Genomic DNA, 16345 nt, shown 5'->3' on the forward strand with positions numbered 1-16345 from the left:
GTACATTACAGTTTACGTTTACGTTTTGATTCTGCAAAACTGTCTTCTGCGCCTTCACGAACAAGTCTCTAAGTGCTGATTTGTCCGAATCTGCTTTCAGACGTAAACCAGTGTTTTCGTACGATATTTACATTGCAGTTTACGTTTACGCCTTGATTATGCAAAACTGTCTTCTGCGATTTTACGAACGAGTTTCTAAGTTCAGATCCCTTTGAAACTGCGTCTAGACGTAAAATTACGTTTAGACGTAAAACTGCCCAAACGGTGTTTAGACGTTTTAGACGTAAACTGAGTTTAGACGTAAATCTGCGTTTAGACGTAAATCTGCGTTTAGACATAAAACTTCATTTAGACGCAAACTACGTTTAAACGTAAAACTACGTTTTAGACGTAAATTGAGTTTAGACGTAAATCTGCGTTTAGACGTAAATCTGCGTTTAGACGTAAATCTGTGTTTAGACGTAAAACTCTGTTTAGACGCAAACTGCATTTAAACGTAAATTGTGTTTAGATGTAAACTGCGTTTAGAAGTAAAACTGCACTTAATCTTAAGTAATCTTAAAATCGGCTTTTACATCGAAATCGTTTTTTATCGAACGAACGCAGCTTTCATTTTTAATCGCTGAAAGATTTCCACTGCACTAATTCACCCCCCCCCCCTGTTAGTGCTCTCGATCCTAATAGTTAGTTGATAGATTGAAACATAATCTCTTAAGCATTAGTTAATTATGCGATAAAGGTTACATCGTTAGATTTGAATCTAATGTGTGCATTATTGAAAAACCAAACAATAATATATCAATGATTGCCTTAAAACAAAATAATGTCTATACCATCAACCTTGATGAACTTAATAATGAAATGTGCTTTTCCATTTTAAATGAGGATGCTTGGCTTTGGCATAGGAGATTAGGCCATGCAAGTATGAAACTAATATCTAAGATTTCATCTAGAGGGTTAGTATGAGGGATTCCCAATATGAAGTTTGTTAAGGACAAAGTGTGTGATGCTTGTCAACTAGGAAAACAAATAAAAACTAATTTCAAACCAAAAAATCAAATTAGCACCACTAGACCATGGAATTGATCCATTTAGACTTATTTGGACTAATTGACACAACAAGTCTAGGAGGAAGCAAATATACCTTTGTAATTGTAGATGGCTACAGTAGATATACTTGGACCTATTTCTTGGCTCACAAAAGTGATTGTTTCAAATGTTTCTCTAAATTTTGTAAACTTACTCAAAAGGAAAAAGGCTTTATAATTTCATCAATTTGGAGTGATCACGGTGGCGAATTTCAAAACCGTGACTTTCAAAGTTTTTGTGAATCTAATGGATATAATCACAACTTCTCCACTCCGAGAAATCCTCAACAAAACGGGGTAGTTGAAAGAAAAAATAGAAATTTACAAGAAATGGCAAGAACCATGTTAAATAAATATAGTCTACCTAAGTATTTTTGGGCCGAAGCCGTTAATACGGCTTGCTATGTCATGAATAGGGTTCTAATAAGACCATCTCTATCAAAAACTCCTTATGAATTATGAAATAAAAAAAAACCAAATGTTTCTTATTTTAAAGGTTTTAGTTGCAAATGCTTTATTTTGAATGAAAAGGATGTCTTAGGAAAATTTGATGCTAAATCCGATGAAGGCATATTTCTTGGTTACTCTTCCGTTTCTAAGGTTTTTCATGTTTTTAACAAAAGAACATTAGTTATAGAAGAGTCTATTCATGTAGTTTTTAATGAAATTTTTGAGTTAAAAGAAAAATGATTTTGATGATGATCTTGGTTTTGATAATTTGAATTTAAATAAATCCTCTCCTCAAAATAGCAACTTGGATGTATCTTCTTCCGAAATTTCCTTTTCCAAGGAATGGAAGTATGTAAATGCTTATCCAAAGGAGCTAATTATAGGAGATACATCAAAAGGGGTTCAAACTCGTTCATCCTTCAAGAATTTTTGTGCTAACGCCGTCTTCCTTTCTCAAATTGAACTTAAATGCATTGACGAAGCCTTGAAAGATGATTCATGGGTTATTGTAATGCAAGAGGAATTGAACCAATTTGAGAGGAATGAGGTATGTAAGCTTATTCCTAGACCTAGTGACCATTTAGTTATTGGTACTAAATGGGTCTTTAGAAACAAGCAAGATGAATACGGTATCATGGTTAGAAACAAGACTAGATTAGTGGCTAAATGTTTCAACCAAGAAGAAGGTATCAACTATGAAGAGACCTTTGCTCCTGTGGCAAGATTAGAAGCCATTAGGATGCTCCTTACCTATGCTAGTAGTAATGATTTTAAACTATTTCAAATGGATGTCAAAAGTGCTTTCTTGAATGGTTTTATTTCCGAACAAGTGTATGTTGAACAACCTCCCAGATTTAAAAATTATCTTCTTCCTAATCATGTATTTAAATTGACTAAGGCTTTCTATGGCTTAAAACAAGCTCCTAGAGCTTGATATGAAAGGCTTAGTTCCTTTCTTATTTTAAATAATTTTACGAAAGGCAAGGTTGATACTACATTATTTATCAAATATTTTAAAAATAATTTTTTTATTGTTCAAATTTATGTTGACGATATTATTTTTGGTTCTTCGGATGAATCACTATATGAATCATTTGCCAAATGTATGAATCATGAATTTGAAATAAGCCTAATGGGAGAATTAACCTTCTTTTTAGGATTATAAATTAAACAACTTAGTAATGATATATTTCTTAATCAATCTAAATATACATTAGAATTGTTAAAATGATTTAACATGGATGGTTCAAAAGATATAAACACTCCTATGAGTACTTCCACTAAGTTAGACATGGATGAAAGTGGTGAAAGCTTTAATAAAAAAATATATAAGGGAATGATTGGTAGTTTACTTTACCTCATCGCAACTAGACCGGATATCATGCTTAGTGTAGGACTTTGTGCTAGGTTTCAAGCTAATCCTAAACTGTCTCATCTTAAAAGTATTAAAAGAATCCTTAGATATCTTAAAGGAACTCCTAATTTAGGATTATAGTATCTAAAATCTTATAATTTTGATTTAATAACTTATGCAGATGCCGATTTTGACGGATGCAGGATAGATAGAAAAAGCACATCCGGAACATATCAATTTTTAGGATATGCACTTATTTCTTGGACTTCTAAAAAATAAAATTCGGTTGCACTATCTACGGTGGAAGCCGAATACATAGCTGCAAGTGCATGCTGTGCACAAGTTGTTTGGATGAAAAATATGTTGGAAGACTATGAAATTTACTTAAAGAACATTCCCATAAAATGTGATAATAGAAGTGCTATTTATCTAACGAAAAATCCAATTCAACACTCTAGAACTAAGCATATTGACAGTAGGCATCACTTTACACGAGATCATGTCAATAATAATAATGTCATTCTAGAATTTATTGATACAAAGCATCAATTAGTGGATATTTTTACAAAAGCCTTAAATGAAGATCAATTTGACTTTATTAGAAGGAAATTAGGTATGTTGAATTGTCCTTGTGAATGAGCTTGATTGTATATATTTTTCGAAAATTTTTCATTCTCTTTTCGGTTTTCGTGGATTTGACTTCTTTCTTATTATTGTAAACCTCTATGCTATCTTGACATGTGTTTGATATTATCATAGTATATGATGTTGGATGTTTCTTTCCAAAATTTTGTCAACATTTTGATGGCTCCTTCATGTTATTTTGGATGATTTGATGTCTTCCTTGAATGATCAATATAATGCCAAGTTGAAGCTTTGTCAATTTTGCCATCTCCTTTTCAAGATTTTTTTTCTTATGAGATGATTTTATGAATAACTTCAATGATCACGAGTTTTATGCTTAAAACCTCATCTCCTTTTTGTTAATGACAAAGGGGGAGAAGAATGTGTAAAAGATTGATGACTTGTGCAAAATATGCTTGGCAAAAGCTAATATGTTATGTAATGCAAATGTCTTATATGCATCGATAGCATGACTTATATGAATTGTAAAAGCTTGTGTAATGCAAATGTTTTATATGCATCGTAAATGTGATAGCATGACTTATATGAATTGCAAAAGCTTGTGTAATGCAAATGTCTTATATGTATCACAAATGTGATAGCATGACTTATATGAATTGCAAAAGCTAATATGTTGTGTAATGCAAATGCCTTATATGCATCGCAAAACTTTTTGAGAATATCACAATATGAAAGTTTTTAGATTGGTTATCATTTCATCTCATGATCATATGAAATCATACCTTACATTTATATCATGAGATTTATGTTGGAAGTTCATATCTCTTGTCCAAATGATAATTGTCTTTTATCATTCGACTTGAAAATAATTTTCATAGCTTGAAATTACGAGAAATACAAAGTTTCGTATTTGCTCATGCTTATAGAAAATAACGATAAGTTCAATGGATAGAACTTATCGGTTTGGGCTTGAATTCAAAGAAATTGAATTCAAGAGTTTTATCTTCTCATTACATGACATATAGATAGGGGGAGTTATGTTTAACTCCGTCAACAATTGATTGTCATCATCAAAAAGGGGGAGATTGTTCAATCTCAAATTTTGATGATAAAATCAATTAATGGGTTAATTGATCTAATCCATATTATTGAGTTAAGTATGCAGGATTAACTATGATAGCTTGAAGACATAAAGCAAGTCTACCGGAGTCAAGTTTAATGGGTGTTCGAGAGTCCGTCGAAAGTCCAAAGATTCATCGAAGATGTTGCCGGAACCAACCGAGAAGAAATCGGGGACTTGTCGAAGTTTTCGGAAGTCCGCCGAAGAGATCGTCGGAGGTTCGCGGAGATCACTGAGAAGGCTCGGCTACTCGCTAAACTTGCCACAAGATTGGGAGCCTGCTGGAAGTCCGCCGGAAGAAATCCGAGGGTGTATCGGAAGTCCGCTGGAAGATCGCCGAAAAGCTCGTCGGAAGGAGACTCGACGTTTGCCTGTTAAAAACTTGCTTAGGATTATGTTTTCAGTTGCGTAGTTTGCATGTAATTATGGTTAGGATTAAGGGATAATCCTATATCCTAGTTAGGGGCCAACTGGGCCCGAAAATGACTTGGTTTGGGCCAGATCTGAAGCCCAACCAGTGACACGTAAGGTCGGGCGGTGGCACTGCCCAGAACCTGAAGGATCGGGCCTGTGGCACCGCCCAGCACCCGAGAGGTTCAGCGGTGGCACCGCCAGTACACTGTTAGTGTCAAACACTGACAGGTGGTGGCACCGCCAGCATCGGGAACCCAAGAGAATTCAAAATTTGGAGCCCAAATTTGAATCCTCTTGGGGCCTATAAATACCCCTCAATTCTCAGTAGAGAATACAACTTTTTGAGAAGCAATAGATTGAGACAAAAGCCTTTGCAAAGTTTTTAGCAAGCCTTATTTTCAATTGCTTGAGTGTTCACCTCCTTCCTTTTCGTTGAAAATTTGTAAGATTGTGAACCACTTGTAAAAGTTGTAAGATGGGTATTTGTCCTTTCCCTTCAAAGTGATTTGCTAGTGAAAGTTAGGAGCCTCATCGAAGAAGGCTTCGCAAGTGGATGTTGGTCATTTGACCGAACCACTTTAAATTTGTTTGTTCCTTGAATGTGTGAGTACTTATCTTTCTGAAATTGTTATTTACACTGCAGCAAGCTTTTATTTTCATCTTCTCACTTTACTTAAGTTATTGTCGAATTGAAATCTCTTCGCATTTACGAATTCGGTTTCAAACTTACAAGTTTTAATCCACTGCACTAATTCACCCCCCCCTCTTAGTGCCGCTCCGATCCTAAGAGCCGCAAGAGAGGACGATGCGCTGAAGAATCAGACGAAGTGTCGAGGGACCAATGACATATTGGATAACTTGATTAATGCTTAGTATTAATTATCTAGATCGAAGTATGTTTTTACATGTGCAGGATTAACTACGATAGCAAGGCATGAAGTCCCGGAGTCAAGGATGCGATTTCGTTGGGAGTTCGAGAGTTTATTGGAAGTCCGGACGTTCATCGAAAGTTCTGGTGGAACCAGCCAAGAAGTCGCAGAGCTTGCCAGAGAAGCTCATTGGAACTCGCCAAGAAGATCGTCCTGAAGTCCAAGAGCTTGCTGGGAGTCCGCCGGAATATTGCTGAGAGATCGTCAGAAGTTTGCCAGAAGCTTGCCGAAAGAATAGACTTACGAACTTGTTTAGCTCATATTATGTCTTAGGAATCGTAGTTAGCACATAATTGGGCTTGGATTTGGGCCAACCTAATTTAGGGCCAGCTAGGCCCATGTAAGAACTGTGTTGGGCCCAATAAGAAACTCAAACAGTGCCCCAAGAAGTCTCACCATCGTGGCACAATCTTCGAGACTATGTCAGACGGTGCTACCACCAGTTTGGGCGATTGTACCACCCCTGGTAGGGTGCCAGGCGGTGGTACCGCCCAGCACTACCCCCCAGGTGGTGGTACCGCTAGACCTGGGCGGTGGTACCGCCTAGGGTAGTGTCAGTCAAACAGACACTGGGCGGTGGTACCGCCCGTGCCCGGGGAACCCGGGATGGGAAAGTTTTAGGCTCAAAGTTTGAATCAACTTGAAGCCTATAAATACCCCTCTCATCCCTGGTTAAAGCATACAAAGCATAGAGAGTTCAAAAGTAGAAAAACGCTACTGCAATCTCTTTAGATTCCCTCCTCCACTCTAAGTTTAGAAATCTATAAGAGGAGTGTGAGTGCTTGTAAGGGTTATCTCCTAAACCCGTGAAAAGGAGAAGAGGGGTGTAAAAGGTGATTGTCCTTCGCCTATTGAAGGAAGGCCTCTAGTGGACACCAGTGACCTCGTCGGAGGAGGATGCCAAAAGTGGATGTAGGTCATGTTGACCGAACCACTATAAAACTCTAGTTTGTATTTACTTCCTGCCATTTACATACTGCAAACATCTTTAATAGCTTACTGCCTTCAATACGTTTACGTACGCTTTCAAAGTATTACTCTTTAAACTGACGTTATTTTACCCCTACACTAATTCATCCCCCCTCCCCCTTAGTGCCGACCCTAAATCCTAACAATTGGTATCAGAGCCTCATGATTTCTTAGTTGGTTTAACACCTAAGAGAAATGACTCTTTTCGACTTTCAAGAGGGTTACTCTCTTATTCGTCCTTCCTTTTTCAATGGGACGGACTACACTTATTGAAATATTTGAATGAGAGTTTTCTTGCTTTCATTGGATCTCGATTTATGGCACATAGTCGAATCCGATTTTCAAAGGTCTTCTCTTCCAATGAACCATTGGAATGATTTGGAGAAGAAAGACTTTTCTCTAAATGCAAAGGCTATGAATGTCTTATTTTGCGCTTTAGACAAAAACGAGTTTAATCGAGTTTCTACTGGTGAAACGACTTTCGATATTTAGCATATTCTTGAAACCACTCACGAAGGCACAAGAAGATTAAAAGATTCGAAAATCAACTTTTTAATGCATGATTTTAAACTTTTTCGAATGAAACCAAGTGAAACCATTGGAGACATGTACACCCATTTTACGGATGTCGTTAATAGTTTAAAAGCACTTGGTAGAAGTTTTTCGGATTTTGAACTCGTTAACAAGATTTTATGATCGCTTTCAAAAAATTGGGATTCGAAAATAACGGCAATACAAGAATAAAAGAACTTGAGAACCATCTTCCAAAGAATAGGAAGGATTTGGGATATAGAACAATTGAAGACCACTCGAGCATAAGCTCAAGTGATGGTAAACTTGAACCGCAAATGAAATTTAAAAAGTTTATGAAACAAAAATTAAAAAGCAAAAAGAACGGAACTGCTTACTTTGAATGCAAGAAGAAGAACACAAATTGGGATGAATCGTGCTCCTCCGAAGATGAGGAGAAAATCAGCAAAGGCGAGGTGGCAAACTACGCCTTAACCACTTTCAACGATGAGGTAATTGAAATCCCTCTAATTTACTTTGAAATTACATGATGCTTTTAATGATGCATTTTTTTTAGTTTAGAATTAATTTTTCTTAAAAATTACATGTTTAAAAATGAAAATGCAAAAATTATGATCATGCTAGTCATTTTGAAAATGATAATAAAAATTACATGTTTTATGTTAATGAAATAAAATGTTAGATTTAAATCTAATGATGATCCTATGAATGTTTTTTAAGAAGTAATAATGTGTATCATGTTGATTTTCATTATTATTTCTTGATTTTGATTAAATGAAATCATGTTTGATTTGAAGTAATGCATAATGATGTAATGAAAATGTTAAATGTTTTGATACCATGATTGACGACTTTATGCATGAGATTTTAAAGTTATATATGATGATTTTTGTGATTTATTGGTCTTGATGGTTTTTATGACGAAATTCACTTTTTGATCCTAAAAGTTGATGCATGTTTTTATTTGAAATAAAAAGATAAACACATATATGAAACCAATAACTTAAGATGAAATATCTCTATCTTATTGATTTTTCGATAAAAGATTAATGAATCCATGTATATTATGCTTTTGTGAATCTCTTGGACTATGAAAATGATTTGATGAATTTGAATGAGTTTTATCGAAATCATAATCTCTCATGAAATCTTTTATATGAATCAAGATTTTTCATGGTCTCCTAAGAATTCTTTACATTATTTATTTAAGAGGAGATTTGTTAAAATGAATCACGGTTTTTCTTGATTTTTTGGAATTATAATTTTTATGATTCATAATGAATTAAGAGATATTATATATGAATCAAGATCATTTATGTGTTCTCTCATGACATCTCTTAAGGTTTATGACTTGAATTTTATTATGTAAAATTCTTTGAATTTATGAAATATATCTCATCACCAAGTTCTTTTTTATATTTTTTATGTGATGATATGAATGCATGAAACACTCATGATATTATTTTGATGCATGCAATGATGAAATATTCGTGATGAAAAATTATTTTGATATTCATGACTTGATTTTTCATTTTTGTTACCTTATCTTTGTCATAATTTAAAAATTAATGTAAAGGGTCTTCCCTTCTTTTTGACAATGACAAAGGGGGAGCAAAACTTGCTAAAAAATAAATTTGCTAGCTTGCATAATTCGAAAAGAGGCAAACTTGCTAGTTGCTAATCTCAAAAAAGAAGCAAGAAGTGCTATCTTGCAAATCTCAAGAGAAGCAATGTTTGCCAAGTTACACATTTCAAAAAGAGGCAAAATAGTTCATCTTGCACATCTCAAAAGATGTAAAATTTTGTAAAATTTTTTATGTGTAAAATTTGATAACTTACATACTATAAATTTGCATACCAAAAGTGCTATTTTGCCTATCTCAAGATGTAAAACATGCTAACCTACACTTTGCAATGGAAGCAAAATTGCTAGCTCAAACATTGAAAAGGAAGTAAAAAATTGCTAGCTTGCAACTTGCATATTTCAAGAAGGAAGTGTTGCTTTCTTGAACATCTCAAAACTGCTAGCTTGCATGTTCTAAAATGTTGTAAAATTTGCTAGTTTGTATGTTGTAGAAATTGCTATCTTACTACCTTACATATCTATGATGATAGCAAAATTGCATGATGGTAGAACTTGAAGATTTATTATGCAACAATTTGAAACTATTATGTCAAACACCTAGAAAGTGGAACTTCCCCTTTTCCTTAATGACAAAGGGGGAGACATATGTTGATGTCATGCACGATTTGATCATGACATGTTGCTTGGATTTTTGAATCCAAGAGTTTCTATCAATAAGGCATATTGATAGGGGGAGTTTGTTTAAACTTCGGGAGTTAAGGTTAACTCCGTCGTCAATTGGTTGTCATCATAAAAAAGAGGGAGATTATTGAATCTCGGATTTTGATGATGAAACCAATCGATAAGTGTTTATGTTTTATCAGCATTTTAAGTGATGCAGGATGCTTCGATCAAGATAAGATAATTAAAGCAGGAAGAATCATATTGTGCTGGAGGAAAACATGTCAGAAGATTGGACGTCGGACCAGTAGATTGGTCGACGTATTGACAGAAGGCTTCGGGCCGTGGATTCGGGCATCGGGCCAAGAAGAGTGGATATTGCGCCAAGGATATCGGAGTTGTGGAGTCAATTGGCCGATTGGGCAATAGGCCGCAAGAGAGGACGATGTGCCGAAGAATCGGATGAAGCGACAAGGGACCAATGACATGCCGGATGATTTGATTAATGCTTAGTATTAATTGTCTAGATCAAAGTGTGTTTTTACATGTGCAGGATTAACTACGATAGCAAGGCATGAAGCAAAATGAAGTCCTGGAGTTAAGGACACGATTTCGTTGGGAGTTCGAGAGTTCGTCGGAAGTCCGGATGTTCGTCGGAAGTTCTGGCGGAACCAGCCGAGAAGTCTCGGAGCTTGCTAGAGAAGCTCATCGGAACTCGCCAAGAAGATCATCGTGAATTCCAGGAGCTTGCTAGGAGTCATCAGAAGTTTACCGGAAGATCGCCGGAAGCTCACTGGTGTTGAATCTTGTATTTTGATGATGAAACCAATAGATATGTGTTTATGTTTTAATCTGCATTTTGAGTGATGCAGGATGCTTCAATCAGGATGAGACAATTAAAGTAGGAAGAATCATGTTGTGCCGGAGGAAAACATGTCAGAAGATTGGACGTCGAGCCGGAGGATCGGTCGATGTATCGACAGAAGACTTCGGGCCATGGATTCGGGCATCGGGCCAAGAAGAGCGGATATTGTGCCAAGGATATTGGAGTTGCGGAGTCAACTAGCCGATTGAGCAATAGTCCGCAAGAGAGGACGATGCGCTGAAGAATCAAACGAAGCATCGAGAGACCAATGACATGCCAGACAACTTGATTAATGCTTAGTATTAATTGTCTAGGTCAAAGTGTGTTTAACATGTGTAGGATTAACTATGATAGCAAGGCATAAAGCAAAATGAAGTCCCGGAGTCAAGGACGTGACTTCGTTGGGAGTTCGAGAGTTTGTTGGAAATCCAGACGTTCGTCGGAAGTTCTGTCGGAACCAACCGAGATGTCTCGTAGCTTACCATAGAAGCTCATCGGAACTCGCCAAGAAGATCATCGTGAAGTCTAGGAGCTTGCCGAGAGTCCACCGGAACATTGCCGAGAGATTGTCGGAAGTTCGCCGGAAGATCGCTAGAAGAATAGACATAGGGACTTGTTTAGCTTAGCAAATGTCTTAGGATTTCGTGGTTAGCATGTAATTAGGCTTGGATTTAGGCCAACCTAATTAAGGGCCAACTAGGCCCATGTAAGAACTGTGTTGGGCCCAATAAGAGGCCCAAACAGTGCCTCAAGAAATCTCACCGTCATGGCACAGTCATCGAGACTATGTCAGGCGGTGGTATTGCTAGTCTAGGCGGTTGTACTGCCCCTAGTAGGGTGCCAGGCAGTGGTACTGCCAGTCTGGGCAGTGGTACCACCTAGCACTGCCCCCCAGGCGGTGGTACTGCCCATGGCAGTGTCAATCAGACTGACACTGGCCGGTGGTACTGCCCAGCGCAGGAGGTGGTACCGCCCGTGCCCGGGGAACCTGGGATGGGAAAGTTTTAGGCTCCAAGTTTGAATCAACTTGAAGCCTATAAATACCCCTCTCACCCTGGTTAAATTACATAAGCACATAGAGTTTAAAAAGAAAGAAACCCTGCTAAAATCTTGTGTGATCTCCTCTCCCTCTTCTAAGTGTTAGACTAGTTTGAGAGACATGTAAGTGAGTACTTGTAAGGGTTGTCTCCTAAACCCGGAAAAAGGAGAAGAGGGGTGTAAAAGGTGATGAGCCTTCACCTATTGAAGGAAGGCCTCTAGTGGACGACGGAGACCTCGTCGGAGAAGGAAGCCGAAAGTGGATGTATGTCACGTTGACCGAACCACTCTAAAACTGCCGTGTTCTCTAGTTTGTATTTTATTCTTGCTATTACCTTACTCTAGACCTCTTTAAGTGCTTACTACCTTCAATTTATTACGTATGCTTTTAAGTTAAGTTTCCGAAATCGATTTTTCGTCGGAAATGATTTTTATCGCAACGAAGTTTTTCAAACCGATGTGATTTTTTACTGCTGCACTAATTCACCCCCTTCTTAGTTCCGACCTTGATCTTAACAATTGGTATCAGAGCCTCGTGATTTCTCATTTGGATTAACTTCCAAGAGAAGTGGCTCATTTCGGCTTTCAAGAGGGCCACTCTCTCATTCGTCCTCCCTTTTTCAATAGGACGAACTACACTTATTGGAAAACTCGAATGAGAGTTTTCTTGCTTTCATTGAATCTCGATTTATGGCATATAGTTGAATCTAGTTTTCAAATGTCTTCTCTTCTAAAGAACAATTGGAATGATTTGGAGAAGAAGACGTTTTCTCTACATGCAAAGGCTATGAATATCTTGTTTTGCGCCTCGGATAGAAATGAGTTTAATCGTGTTTCTACATGCGAAACGGCTTTCAATATTTGGTGTACTCTTGAAATCACACATGAAGGAACTAGCAAAGTTAAAGATTCAAAAATTAATTTTTTAATGCATGATTTCGAGCTTTTTCGAATGAAGCCGAGCAAAACCATTGTTGACATGTATACCCGTTTTACGGATGTTGTCAATGGTTTAAATGCTGTTGGCAAATGTTTTTTGGATTTTGAACTTGTAAATAAGATTTTGCATTCTCTTAATAAGAGTTGGGATTAAAAAATAACAGCTATTCAAGAATCGAAAAACTTGAACCGATTTTCAATCGAAGAACTAATAGGGTCCATGATGACCCTATTAGTTCTTCGATTGAAAATCACCTTCTAAAGAACTTGAGAACCACATTCTAAAGAACAGGAAGGATTTCAAACTTAGAATATTTGAAGACCACGCGAGCATAAGCTCAAGTGATGGTGAACATGAACTACTCACTAAGAAATTTAAAAAGTTTATTAAACAAAAATTAAAGAACAAGAACAAAAAGAATGCAACTACTTGCTTTGAATGCAAGAAAAAAAACACAAAGTGGGATGAATCGAGCTCCTCCGAAGACGAGAAAATCAAGAAAGGCGAGGTGGCAAACTACGCCTTAACGACATTCGACGATGAGGTAATCGAAACTCCCTTAATTTATTTTGAAATTACTTGATGCTTTCCATGATGCATTTTTTTTTATTTAGATTAGAAAAATTATTTTTTAAAAATTACATAATGGAATGAAAATGTAAAAAATTAGGAATCATGCTTATCTTTCTAAGTAATTTTTTAAAATGATAATGAAAATTGTATGAAAATATAATAAAATGTTAATCTAATGCTTGCACACCAAATATGATTAATTTTATGTATGTGCTTGAGAAGCAATAATGTATATCTTAATGATTTTCATATTGCCTTCCGATTTTAAAAATGATGCATGGCTTTTGTATGGATGTTGAATCTCGTATTTTGATGATGAAACCAATTGATAATTGTGTTTATGCTTTAATCTACATTTTAAGTGACACAGGATGCTTCAATCATGATGAGACAATTAAAGCAGGAAAAATTATGTTGGGCCGGAGGAACATGTCAAAAGATTGGACGTTGGGCCGGTGGATTAATCGACATATCGACAGAAGGCTTCGGGCTATGGATTCGTGCATCAGGCCAAGAAGAGCGAGTATTGCACCAAGGATATCGGAATTGCGGAGTCAGTTGGCCAATTAGGCAATAGGCCGTAGGAGAGGACAATGCACCGAAGAATCAAACAAAGCGTCGAGGGACCAATGACATGTCGGAAAACTTGATTAATGCTTAGTATTAATTATCTAGATCGAAGTTTGTTTTACACGTGCATGATTAACTACGATGGCAGTAAGATATGCATCAAGTGTTGTGCTAAAGTCAAAACCAAGATCACGTTGGGAGTTCAAGAGTTCGACAGAAGTCCGGACGGTCGTCGGAGGTTCTGCGGGAACAAATCCGAGAAGTCCAAGAGCTTGCCAAAGAAGCTCATCAGAACTTGCCAAGAGGATCGTCGCAAGTCCAAGAGTTTGTCGTAAGTCCGCCGGAGCATCGCCGAGGGTTCATCGGATGTTCGTTGGAAGTTCGCCGGAAGCTCGCCGGAAGCTCGCCGGAAGAAGTGATTGATGCACCGGAACACGAGTTGTAGTATTAATGTCTTAAATGTCGTAGTTGGCATGAAGATTAAGTTAGGAATGGGAGGTGATCCCATTAACTTAATCTGGGGCCAATTGGGCCCTTGACAGACCCAAATTGGGCCGATTGGATCAACCCATTCGAACCCAGATTTCTTGGTCGGCGGTGGCACCGCCTAGAAGCTCAGTCTCTCAACGAAGTCAGGCGATGGTACTGCCCCTGTCAGGCGGTGGTACTACCTGAGCTCGGTCTCCGAGAGAAGTCAAGTAATGGTACCGCTTGAGCTCGGTCTCCGAAAGAAGTCAGGTGGTGGTATTGCCCCTGTCAGGTGGTGGTACCGCCTGAGCTCAGTCTTCGAGCAGTGTCAGGCGGTAGTACCACCTAGTTCTGGTGGTGGTACTGCCAGGACCCCAGAAATTTGGGAGATGACACTTTTGAGCTCCAAATTCAAATCAGTTGGGCCCTATATAAACCCCACCCTTTCCTACAAGAAAGGGAACCGAAAGCTTACATTTATTCTGAGAATTTGAGAGCTTAAAAGTATTGTAAAAGGCTAGAAGTTTTTCTCCCTCTTTTCTTCTAAGTTTTAATTATTCAATAGAGGAGTGGAAATCTGTAAGGGTTGTCTCCTATGCCCGTCAAAAGGAGTAAAGCTATAAAAGGATGGTTGGCCTTCGCCTATTGAAGGAAGGCCTCTAGTGGATGTCGATGACCTCATCGAAGGAGGAAGCCAAAAGTGGATGTAGGTCAAGATTGACCGAACCACTCTAAATCTCGGTTTGCATTTACATTCTGCTCCTTATCTTAATTGCAAACTGCCTCCGTTACTTTACGTCAACTATACTTCCATTTATTCTTATGTTGAAGAACTTTCCGAAATGGTTTTCATCGAAAATGATTTTATCGTATGAACGTCATTTTAATCGACGAAAGTTTTCCGCTGCACTAATTCACCCCCCCGCCCTTAGTGCTTTTGATCCCAACAATGGAAACTAAGTAAGAAAAGTTAGATTCACCTAAAAAGAAAAATGCTAGACTACAATGAACTTGATTGAAAATGCTTTAAGTTTGATGAAATAATGTAATGATGCATAATGATCATGCTTTATAAATTTTGAAATTATGTATGATGATTCTTGAGATTTATGGATTATTGATTTTCACGGTAATAAAAGTGGCTTTTTTGGTTATAAGCAAGATGAATGGTTTTTATGACGAAATTTATTTTTCGATCCTAAATATTGATGCATGTTTTTATTTGGCATAAAAAAAAGGGCATGCTTGAATGAAGTTAATCACATGGATTGAAACAACTAAAAAGAGAAAAGCATTTTTCTTGAAAATTCTTTTTCTTTATCTTATTGACTTTGATGAATCTATTTGATCATCATTTTATGAATCTCTTGAAAATGATTTTGATTTGACGGTTTGACTTTTTATGAGTTTGTATTCAAATCATGATAGTTTGAATTTGAATGATTTTTTTTTTAATCAAGATCTCTTCCTTGTACACATACAATTTTTGCTATTTATAAAAAGAAGAGATTTGATAAAATGAATCATGTCTTTTATAATTCAAGAGGTTTTATCTTTTATGACAAAATGTCTTTGTATTTATGGCTTGTATGACTTGAAATGATTGAAATATTTTACACCATCATGTTCTTCCCTTCTTCTTTCTTGTTTACAATGATAAAATGGGGAGAAGTTTTGATCATGCATGGTAGGATGTAATTTGACAAAATTAATACTATCATAATTTGAAATGCTATGATTTGTTACTAAAATGACGATGAATGTTTAGTATCATGATCAAAATATTGATAAATACTTAAAAATTTTAATATTTTAGTATCATGTATGATACGCTCATAAAGATGATTATTTTATTTTTCGGTATCATGCATAAAAAATGAAATGTAAGAATTTTGAAATTGTATATGTTTTAATTTGAAAATATAATGATGCACAAATAAGATTGGTACTTTACCTTTGTCATAATCTAAAAATTTATATAAAGGGTCTTCCCTTCTTTTTGACAATGACAAAGGGGGAGATAAAAGATGCTAGCCCGCTCAATTCAAGAAGAAAGAAAAAATTACACTTCTCAAAAGAGAAGAAAGAACTTGCTTCTTGAACATCTCAAATTGTTAACTTTCATGTTGTAAAATAATGTAACATTTTGTTAGCTTGTGTTTTTGCAAAGGAAGCAAAAATAATCGCACTTCTCAAAAAGAAGAAA

This window comes from Musa acuminata, chromosome BXJ2-2, assembly GCF_036884655.1.
Source record: "Musa acuminata AAA Group cultivar baxijiao chromosome BXJ2-2, Cavendish_Baxijiao_AAA, whole genome shotgun sequence".
NCBI lineage: Eukaryota > Viridiplantae > Streptophyta > Magnoliopsida > Zingiberales > Musaceae > Musa > Musa acuminata.